We start from the raw sequence: 12,105 nt of genomic DNA on the forward strand, positions 1-12,105 counted from the left end.
AAGAGACATGATGTAAATGAATTATTTAGATGCAGTAATGCATAGAGAAGCTCCTCTATGAACTTTCTCCCTTAAAGTTAAGGATATAATCAAGCCAGATACCCATGCAAAAGCAGATCAATTAATTATTGCCAACCAGTGATATGAGTTGTTGTTTGTACTATGGTGTCTTTTTAGAGGTACAGATAAAAGAATTGATAAAGTGTCTTTCAGAACCATCTTGCTAGGATGCAAATCAGCTTTTGTGCAGCTGTTGATGACCCAGAATCATTCATTTCCCATATACCCTCAATGCTGTGTCGTTATAATTCAAGCCTCTGGCTAGTTCTCAAACACTAACTGAAAGCTAATATTAACACATAAAGTAATATGATACTTATTAGGAATAAGATAAAATAATCAATAATAAATTCAAACCAAAAAAAGAAAAAAAATGTTTTCCTATTTTTTACTATTAGCCCTGGATCCACTCAATAAGGTAGAAATTCAGGCCTGGTTAACTTCATTTTTTGTGGGCAATTTATAGTTTTCCTGACCTTAGATTCCTCATTAGTTAGAAAACATAATATCTGTGAACCCAGGAATTAAATTTCATATTTTATCCATGTGACCATGAGGCAGCACGGACAGAGAAAATACTTCAAAAGACTCAAACCCAATGGGGCATTAAGACATTTCTGGGCAGACATCAATTGCCCACTTAGATAAGAATTGAGTCCTCCATTGTCTACCTGTCCCACACCATCGAGAAACTGCCTCACCAGCTGGGTTGTCCATAAGAGGAGAGCTTGACAGCAAGTGGCCACACAGGTGCTAGCATTTCCCCAAGATCTGGGTTCCCCGCTTGGACATGGTTGTCCAACTACACTTTGGAGTCAGTGGCATCCGAATTTACTTATTATCGCTACATCTTATTCTTGTGAACTCAAATAAATCAGCTTCTTTTTTAGCCTACTTTTCCATCCTAATAATGGAGATAATATCTTCCTTCTCATGACATTGTGTGGGAATCAAACAAGATAATGCATGTAAAGTAACATGCCTTCAAAAATATGGCTCTCTTTTATATTGATTTCAAAAGCGCTGGTAAATAAATCCCAAGATTGGCATGTGATGTTTTTCAGCTTTGTATCTTTCCCCTAAGTATTTCACACCCAAAGTTTGGGGGAATATACTGCGTCTAAAAACCATTTCTGCAGTCATACATTTTCTAAAACTGAGCTGAATACAATCTATCATCTGTCAACATGAACATTAAAAACTAGATAAATCAAGTTAAAAAAAACTCCCTTTCCATCATCTATCTAGTACCTGCTTTGCAGTCTCCTTAATTAGATAGGGGATCTGATGGAATTACTATTCTTTAAGAGTCATTCAAATATAAATAAATAAAATGGATTTTACTGAAACTCATTTGCAACTGCAATTTTTAAGAATACTTGAAGAATGGGGCGCCTGGGTGGCTCAGTGGGTTAAAGCCTCTGCCTTCGGCTCGGGTCATGATCCCAGGGTCCTGGCATCAAGCTCCGCATCGGGCTCTCTGCCCGGCAGGGAGCCTGCTTCCTCCTCTCTCTCTCTCTGCCTGCCTCTCTGCCTACTTGTGATCTCTGTCTGTCAAATAAATAAATAAAATCTTTAAAAAAAAAAAAAAAGAAAATCTTAAAAAAAAAAGAATACTTGAAGAAGAATGGATTCATTCAATTCTATATTATTAAAGTAAGGCTAACCAATATTATATGTTAAAGCTATCAGAATCACCAACTCCTATAAAATGGAGCACTTTCATAGATGGGAGCCTGCTTTAAGGACAATCAGAATCTATCTTCCCCAAAGGCGAACACATGAACTGAAAAACAAATCATGACAATTACATTCAAGATATGTGTTCATAAAAACTTAACAAAAGGAGTATTTTGGAGGAAATAGGCCTGAGTTAAGAAAATATTAGAATTATACATATGCAGACAGCATCATAGAATCTGGATAATATATAACAAGAAAAGCACAAAAAATTCTTAAAAATACAAATTTTTTAAAAACTCAGTTGAGCAATGGATCAAACTCTGTCATTTTACAGATTAGGAAATATAAACACTTAAAATGTGAAAAAATATCCGTCAGCCGTTTTAGTAGTCATGCGGGTCTAAGAACTAACCATGAATTCAAGATTGTCAGCACAACGACCAAATTATCTCAGAAATTCATTTTAGGAAGAAGCAATTTTTCTAGTTCCTATGCAAGCAGACCTTCAGGTTACTTCTAAAATAACTTAACCCAGAACAGATGCTTAATCTATGGAGGGAGTTCCCAGTACACTGGCAATTTTTAAGTCAGCCTAAATAAAGTGGTTGAATACCCACACGTGCATGCGATTTCTGTTTAGAAAAAGAGAAGTTCGATTTCCGTGTGTTTTATTATTTTCATAGAACTCCTCTTCATGTTAAATAACTTCTAGAAATAAAAAGAAATTAACGCACCCATAAAAATATCCCATGGACCATGTGTTAAGATGATTGCATTTGTAAAATGCAGAGAAATCCCATTATTTCAGTATCTTGCTGTGTTTCACTGAGTCATCAGCATTAATCATAGATGACATATTCCTAATGCATTAGTGCTGTCCTTCGTGGTGTGAGAACATCTACCATGGAAATAGCTTTTTCTTTGTTGAAAAAAAAAATCCGTGGTTCAAATGAAGAAACCTGAAAATATCTGTTTTTCATCTTTATCTCTGGCTCTTTTTGTAGTTCCAAATGACATTTTGTAAAATGCTATGTATAGATTTTTGAGGTTATTACTATTCAGTTCACAATAAAAATTACTCAAAATGTAAGCTGAATAATCACAGAGAATTTGATGCAGCTTAAATATTTAACAGTAGAATAAAATGGTATGCCAAAGTCCCATTTCCTCTCAAGTTTTGTCCAAATAGCTACTTCTTAGGCTTTGCCATTTTCATCATTCCTGCCAAGTCTGTGAGGATTCCAAAGACATTCGACTTCTACCCAAGCCTGGGGTTATATCCATGATTCTTAGTGACTGATCTATGTGCACACAGAAGACTGATGAAGCAGAGAAAATCAAATTTCAAGGTTAAGAAATTAATTTTGCATCTTCCCCCACGCTGAGTCCAGTCTGTCAGAAAATTCTGTGAGGTCTACCTTCACAGTACATCCAGGACTTAATTACTCCCTGCCATTTCAACTGCTACTGCATTCATCCAAGCCATTGCCACCTCTGGTTTAGATGATTATGAAATGACTCCTGTTGACCCTAATTCTACCTTGTCACCTACAGATTGCATTCTGATCTCCAGGTACTACCTTTGAGAACATAACTCAGATTACATACTCCTCTATGACAAGTTCTCCCATAGTTTTCCATCCCACTCAGGGTAAAATCTCACATTCTTGCCCAGACTACCACTGTGACCTTGTCTCCTACCCACCTTCTAATTCCAGCTTGGCACCTCTTGCCCCTCAAGTCCCCTGAGGATCGTAATCAAACATCACCTTACCAGAGATGTTACTGCTGACCACTATATATATTCAAAGTCTTTGTCTCATCACTCTCTTTCCTGTGTAAATTCTTGTTCACAGCAACTTCTAGCCTGAATTTTATAGATTTATCTTTTTATTAATAGTTATTTTCATTTTCCCTCTCTAAGAACATTAAGTCAATGAAAGCATGATTTTGTCTGCTTTTTGTTTTTCAGTTATCCTTGGCACCTAGAACAACACTTTGCATGTGGATGCTGAATTAACCAACATGAGCATAATGGTTAATATATTTCTGTAAAGAAGTATCTAGGGAGACTTTAAATCTATTTCACTAGTATTTTTTAAATATTTTATTTATTTATTTGAGAGAGAGAAGAAAGAGAGAGAGAGAGCACGAGTTTGGGAGGGGGGGATTTGGGGAGAGGGAGAAGGAAATTCCCTGCTGAGTGGGGAACCAGATATGGGAATCTATCCCAGGACCCTGGGATAACGACCCAAGCTGAAGGCAGCCGCCAACCAGGTGCCCCTATTTCCTTAGTATTTTTATTTTTATTTTTTAAAAAATATTTTATTCATTTATTTGACAGAGATCACAAGTAGGCAGAGAGGCAGGTGGTGGTGGGGGAGCAGGCTTCCCACTGAGCAGAGAGCTCAGAGGGCTCAGAGAGAGCAGAGGGCTTGATCCCAGGACCCTGAGATCATGACCTGAGCCGAAGGCAGAAGCTTAACCCACTGAGCCACCCAGGTGCCCCTCATTAGTGTTTTTAAAGGCAAAATCACAGTAGACATTACCTGAGTCACTAATTAAATGATCATCTCTCTCCATTAGAGCATAAAGTCCATAAGGACAGGAATGGATTTTATTCTATTTATTGATATATCACCAGTGCCTACAACTGATCCTTCCTGGTGCATTTGTTAAATGCTGAGTGAATAGCTAGGATTTGTTTTCATTCCCATTCTCAAACCATAAATGAAACGCATACAAAACAATATTTTTTGTACAAGGAATCATAAGTAAATCTCTTAGAGATACTTCAGTTTAAATGCGGAAATACAATTCAGGTTTGTGAAGCTGAGACAAATCCTGAGTCATGAGCAAAGACAAATGTTGAATCAGGGTCTTAGATGGTTGTAGTGAGAGGGAAACAAAATGTGACTGAATCAACAAGAGCTACCCTAGTGCTAATGAACAAAGCAAGAGGACATGGTAACTGTGGAGATGGTGACCACAGCCAGAGAGACACATGTAGGAGTTGGCAAACTGGAGTGCGAGCTAGTAGCTAGGCAGTAAAAAAATAGCTCAGAAAGAAGAAATGAAGACGGGGTAACTAAGGACTGTCCTGGATAGTGCTAAACAAACTGAACTCATCCAATATCTTCAACCCCACATAAATAAATGCTTTTTATCAGTAGAGCGACAACTCGAACCTGAAGACTTTATCCCCCTGAGATAAAGCTTCATTGCTTTGAAAGAATCTGAATTTATCACATTGAATCTGACTCTCCAGTGTCAAGGCAAAGCCTGAATTTCTCTGGTTGCTTGAGAAATGCATCTTAGATCATTCTTAACAGTCTTTCCCAGTCCTTCGAGTCTCTGACACTACAGTGATTTAAAAAGAATCTTTTGATGATCACTTACTTCACTTCAAATGTACTTTTTCCAAAACTACATATGCTTGAAAGAGTTAACAGACTTTAAAATAATTAAGTAATTTCCCGCTATCTCTGCTTATTTGTAAATTTCACTGTGTTAAATGTATGACAAGTTGAAAATTTTAATTTATAATTACTAAAAGCTTCAATTCACAAATAAAATTCATCAGTGGATTTTTATATCTTCCATCTTCACCTCTTACCTACAAAACAAATACCTATGAGTTTTTGCTTTTCTGAAACAGTATAGAGAATTCTCTGTAGATTATAAAGAAGGGTGTTGTACCCTTGGTTTTGTACATCATAATGTTTCCTTCTTCTTTTACAAATACTGGATTATTCTTAGTCAATTTCACAATGGCTATTTTCTAAATCTCTTGGACAAGAATAATTAACTGATCGGTGATCCTCTACAGCTACTCCTTTAATAAACGAAGCTTACATAGACCATGGCATCAAGGCATGCATATTTTTGTGTGTATGTAAATATATAATCATTGGTTAGAAGCTTACAGACATCAACTTGGATCATTTTTTATAGGTTCAGTGATATTTTTAAATTAAGAGATATGTTTTAGTCTTAAACTGTTTAGTAAACAAGTAAGCATAGAATTTTACCCCAATACCGTTTATGAGCTTTAAATGGATTTTCTACCATGGATCTTTCTGTAAATTTTAATTAGATAGCTCACTGCACCATTGTTTTTCACCCTGAAGTTATTTCACTAAGAAATTCTATCTTTAATTTCTTGCCAACTTCTATTACTCATTCCAAACAGAAGCCAGATTTATTATAAGATTAATAAATTAGTCTTAGAAAGCTTAAGAAAGCTCTGTCTTGGTTTCTTCCAAATATTTTTTGTTGATTTTTTAATTTGAGAATAACTTTTCAAAATCACGTGAGCTGTGGTGCTCATGAAATATTATGAATCCAAGCTCAGAACACAAACAAGAAACCGTCAAGTTGAATCTACATCCACATTTCACAATTGATGGCCTCACTCAGAGTAGTGCTGGCAAATATAAGGTTTGAATGCTGCCTCTCCCTAATTGGCAGACCTGGTCCCTTAATTGTAAATGTAAACCTCTTCTGTCCTCACAATCCTTCTTCACACAGAACCCCAGGGAGCTGCTAGAGATTGATTAGATTGATTTCCACAATATGTGATTCCTACTTGCGATCCCTGAGCTAGCAGATTCAGAAGTTAGTGGCACTGCCCCATGTGGTTTAGAAAGAACATGGTTTTCAACAATAATTGAGGATAGGTGGGTATCAAAACTCTTGCATATGTTTATTCCAGGTTTTTTTTTCCCCCTAATTAAAGATCCATTCATATGTACATCTACTTCTGTATTTACATCTCAGTTTACTGCCCACCTCAAAGTCATTTGGTATTTAGGAGTGATTGCACTTTAGGGGTGACATGATCTTGAAACCAAAAGGGAACTGTCTCTGGTACTGCTTTACTGTGGAGCTCTGTGGGGCTCTGGGTGCCTCTACTGGACTTGCTATGCATAGGTTTCAGGGGATGCTGACTTAGACAACTAGGATTATAGGAGTGGGAGAGGATAAGCATCATAAATTAACCACAAATAACATTATAATCTGAGAAAATGGTTAACATGAAGTCCAGCTCCTCAGGAGCCACACAATCTTAACTACACTATCCTTAGCATCCTCAGTTTTTCACATGTAGCATTAAGATAATAAAACACACTTCATAAAATCATTATGATAATCAAGAAAGATAGTTTAAGTAAAATCGGCAGAGCTCCTAGCACAACTGAATCTAAATTTAAGGGAAAAGAAATGATACTAATGTACTTATATTAATACTAATGCACTTCCTTAACGATGCAATTACAAAACTTTGTTTTGCATCTTTCACAGAAGGTTAATTTATCAAATTAATCACATACCTAATACACACTTTTTGAAAGAACTTTATTGAGACACAATACACATACCATAAAATTCACCCAAAGTGTACAAATCAATGGTTGTTAGTAATTCACAAACTGTATAACCATCACCACCCAAAATGCAATATATTCTTAAATTTCCTTTGCAACATCACCAAAGGATGTCCCCACCATGAGAAAACAATCTGAAAAAATCATAATGTAAAACTTCTGTAATGCAATTGGCAATGACAATTTTAAAGAACTTTGAGTTCAGTTGAATAGTTTCTAGATTAATGTGGTTACATGGGCATAATAACACTGATTAGCTCTGGGTCATACATAAAGAAGTTATGGACTTCCTGTTTCTAATCTGACATACAAAATGCCTGGAAGTTGTCATTCTCACTCTCACAATATGGAAAATTTTGAAAAAAATGAGAATTAACAGCCCTTCTTAGATCCATCAGAGTACAGAGATCACAAGGCAAATCATTTTCCTGAGAATTGGAGAGACAGTTGTATACAGAGAATCATATATTTTCAAAGCAGAAGCCCAGGACCAGAAATACACAGAAGGAACTGATACTGATAGGAACATTTAAACTATAATTGATGAATTGCTGGAGCCTCTGTGTGGAGTTTTACCTGAGTTTTACTTCCAAATGTTCCCCCTGGTTCTCAGAGAAAAAATTATTCTGTGCTTCCAGGATTTACAGGGGAAGTAACCATTCTAAAAAGAGGAGGTTAAGGCTGAAAGAACTGCAACTTATTTAAGAAAAGGTCTCTAGGGAAGTCCAGTGTCATCTGGGGAGACAGAAACAAGGACTGTAGGAGAAAATTTAACCCCTGACACCATAGCTATAGCAAACAGTAAACACAGCCTAAATTCTAGGAAGATAAACAGAAACCCCACACTAAAGGGCTATCTACTTCAGTTCCTTTCACCTGATGCATCATGTCTGGTTTCAACTCAAAAAATTATAAGGCATGCTAAAAGGCAGTGTGAAGAGACAAAACGTCAGAGTAAGACTCAGATATGGTACAGAATTTAAAATGTCCAGATAAGAAATTTAAAACATCTGATTAAAATGTTAAGGGCTTTAATGGAAAAAATGAACAACAAACAAGAACAGATGGGAAATGCAGGTAGATGGTAACTCTAAGAAAGTATCAGAAGGAAATATTTTAAATAATTTTTAAAAACTGAAATTGAAATGAAGAATGCCTTTCATGGACTTGTCATCAAATTGGACCATGGCCAAGGAAAGATCAGTGAGACTGAAAATAGGTCAGTAGAAATCTCCCAAACTGTAAAACAAAGAGAAAAACAAAAAGATGAAAAGAAATGGAATAGAAAAAAATGGAACAGAATATCCAAGAAGTATGATATAATTACAAAAGGTATAACATACACATTTTTGGAATACCAAAGGAACAGAAAAAGAGAAAGGAATAAAATAGATATTTGAAATAATACTAAGAATTTTCCAGAATCTGGGATGCCTGGGTGACTCAGTCAGTTAAGCATCTGCCTTAGGCTCAGGTCATGATCTCAGGGTCCTGGGATCGAGTACTGCATCAGGCTCCTTGCTCAGTGGGGAACCTGCTTCTCCCTCTGCCTGCCACTCTCCCTGCTTGTGCTCTCTCTCTCCCTCTGACAAATTAAAATAAAATAAAATAAAATAAATAAATTTTCCAAAATCTAATGATGGCTATCAAATCATAGATCCAGGATCTCAGAGAACACCAAGCAAAATAGATAGGTCCAAAAAATCTACACCTAGACATACCATATTCAAACTACATTTCAAAGAAAAAGACTTGAAAGAAGCTAAAGGGGGAGGGAACCTTACTTGTAAGGAAAAACAAATAGGAATTACTTCAGACTTCTCTTTAGAAATCATGCAAGCCAGAGAATGGTGAAATATTTAAGTGTTAAAAGAAAAAAATTATCAGCTTAGAAATCTGTATCCTGCAAAACTGTCCATCAAATATGAAGGAGAAATAAGACTCTTAAATAAAAATTGAGGTACTCTGTTGCTAGTAAACTTGCCTTGTAATATATGTTAAAAGGACTTCTTCAAAGAGAAGGGAGAAACATAGATGAAAAACTCAGACTACACAGTGGAAAAGAATTGAAAAATGAATAAGTAAAAGTAAAAGAAAGTATTTTTTTGTATTTTAATTTATCTAATAGCTAAAAGTTTGTTCAAAATATTATTATTAGCAACATCTTATGGGGGATTACAATTTATAGACTGGTAGGATGATTGATAGCAATGCAATGAGGGAGAGACTGGGAATACTTTAATGTACTAGCACTCTCTATGAAGTGGTATAATGTTATATGAAAGTGGATTTAATTAAGTCTACATGTATAACAAACTCTGGGCAGCCACAAGCATTTTTAAAATAGAAGTCTAATCGATAAACAAAGAGAAGAGAGAAACTAGGATAATATAAAATACTCAGTTAAAACCCGAGAAGGCAGTAAGTGTCAAAGGAAAAAATAAAGAAAAAGAAAAGAAAATCTATGGAAGAAATTTTTGGAACAGTTGGGAAAACATGAATGAAGTCTGGGTATTAGAGGATAATAAGGAATTATGTCATTTCTTACATGTGATACGGTATTGTGGTTACATGGGAATAAGATCTTATTCTGAGAAGATGCATGTTGATATCTTTAGCTATGAAATGCCATCCTGATGTCTAAAACTCACTCTCAAATGATTCACATGCGTGTGTGTGTGTGTGTGTGTGTGTGTGTTTATGCACAAAGAAAGAGATAAAGAAAAATAGAAAATTCCAATAATTGTTGAATCTAGGTCATGGACACACAGTAGTTTGTGTGTAGTTCCTTCAACTTTCCTATATGTTCCAGAACGATTAAAAACAATTTCAAAAATGAAAAAAATGAATGAATGGATTCATTAATACCAATATATATCTCTTGTATTTGTTTTAGAGTAGGCTTTACAGCAAAGATTTTGATAAAAATCCCCATTTAAATTTTATGAGGAATCTCAAGGCAGATGATTTATTGTTAAAGAGCTTGATGAATTTTGTTCTTTAAATTTAAATAATGAGATCTTTTGTGTGTAATGCTGCTACTTATTTTTACTCTAATTTCCAGAGAAATTGGTTTGGGCTACAAGAGATTAGCTATAGGTCACTTAAACCGATAAATCACAAGCTGTGCAATTTTTATTTTACTTCCTAAGTAATATAATTGTGTAATGAGAAGTAATCTGAGGTGTATAGGAATTGCAGGAAATAAAATTAGTAGCATGTGAAATTAAAAATGAGCTAATAAACACATTTTGCTAAATTTATAATTATATCATGCTATTCCTCATGGAAAAACTTACTGCCCCCTGAGTCCACTGCCTAGTTATTTGAAATATGCCTTGCAATTCTATAGTACATTCTAACCATGATTAAAAGACCAGTAACAGCACTATCATGAGTTGTGTTATGTAATTAGGCATGACACATTAATATATGGCTAATAAAACTGTAAGACCATTATAAACACCTATATTTATACTTTAAATTCTTTATACTAGTATCTTAACCACAAGATAAAAAATAATTATGGCAATTTGAAGAGAACATCTGCTAGTTAAAGGATCATAATATCTGTTATCATTAAGGAGGGCATGGAGTGCATGGAGCATTGGGTGTTATATGCAAACAATGAATCATGAAACATTACACCAAAAACTAATGATGTGCTGTATGGTGATTAACATAACATAACATAATAATAATAATAAATAACACTGCTATCAACTGTCATGTGTAAATGGTCAAAAAATATGAAGGGTAATAATTTTCTAAAAATGAATTTAAAGCTTCATTTAGTTTTTTGCTTTTTCGTCATCTTTCAGAAGAAATACACTTGCATGCATGTTTTGTGTATGTGCTACTCAATTAAGATGGATAAGTGAGGAATTTCTCTAAACAGCATGACCCTAAACCAAAAGGAATCATATTTTAAGAGAAATAAAAAAGTTCTCAGTAAGTAGAAATTCAGAACTATAAATATAATGTTGTTCAGGAAAAAGAAAGTTGTTTGCCAGCTTTGGTGGAATGAGAGTGTGGGAGTACCTCAAATACCCTGCTTAAGGAAGAGCTAAATCATGTTTTTATTTTATAGCATAAAGCATGCCAACTTCTAATACTTAATAGGATTCAATTTAACAAGTACTTAACTGCATAACCCTGTGCTAAGATTTGGAGTGATATAAAAATGACTAAAACTCATTGCTCACTCTAAAATAAGTAATAATCTAATTAGAATAACAGATCATCACCTAACTGTAAAACAGAACAAAGTACTAAATAGAAGAAAACCCGACTTGCTTCAGTAGAAGAGAGAACAACTTCTTTAGTCGGGAAATCAGGGAATCTTCCATGGAGGAGCTGGCATTTGAACTATGCCTTGAAGTCAAAAAGAGATATTGAAAACTGGATGAGAAAGGGATAGCTTATTTGGGTTTTTAGCTAATACAAATTGTAGGACAGGTGGAAAACGAGAGTGAAAATTAGTTTGAGGCCAATTATAGGAAGTCTTGACTTTGGGGATGAAGAGGTTGGACCTGAGCATTGTGTCAATGGAGAAACTTTCTGAGGAGGGCTGTGGCTAATGCCCACATGTTTGGATTCCAACTCCAGTAGGTGATGAACTGGAGTGGGCAGAGACTGAAGGCAGGGACATGAGTTAGGCAGCTGTAAGAACAATCCAATGGAAAATGATGAGAGGAAAAAGAAGGCGTAGTCACAGAAACATCCAGGAGATACAGCAGATGAACCTAGGTCAGACTTGAGGAAAAGGGGGAAAGAAAAGAAACCAGATTACAGATAACTCAGGATTTTGGTGTGGTTGAAATCTTGCACCGAAATGGAGCACAGAGATCTGAAAACAAAGAACTGAGCTTTATGAACTCACACTGCAGCCATCCCGCAAATCTAGTTTGGAAGTACTTTAGGGATCAGTGGCCAATAATAAAAGGTACTCTTGAGGCTCTAAGCAGTCTCTTCT

At 35.4% G+C, this 12,105-nt stretch overlaps 1 protein-coding gene across 2 annotated transcripts in view; it reads right to left on the reverse strand.

Moving 5' to 3' along the window:
* The window catches only part of LOC111147058 (fibroblast growth factor 14), a 619,485-nt gene that overhangs the window by 238,550 nt on the left and 368,830 nt on the right, over positions 1–12,105 (reverse strand). The window lies entirely within an intron of this gene.

The sequence above is a fragment of the Enhydra lutris genome, unplaced genomic scaffold, assembly GCF_002288905.1.
Source record: "Enhydra lutris kenyoni isolate GAN:26980312 unplaced genomic scaffold, ASM228890v2 scaffoldscaffold15, whole genome shotgun sequence".
NCBI lineage: Eukaryota > Metazoa > Chordata > Mammalia > Carnivora > Mustelidae > Enhydra > Enhydra lutris.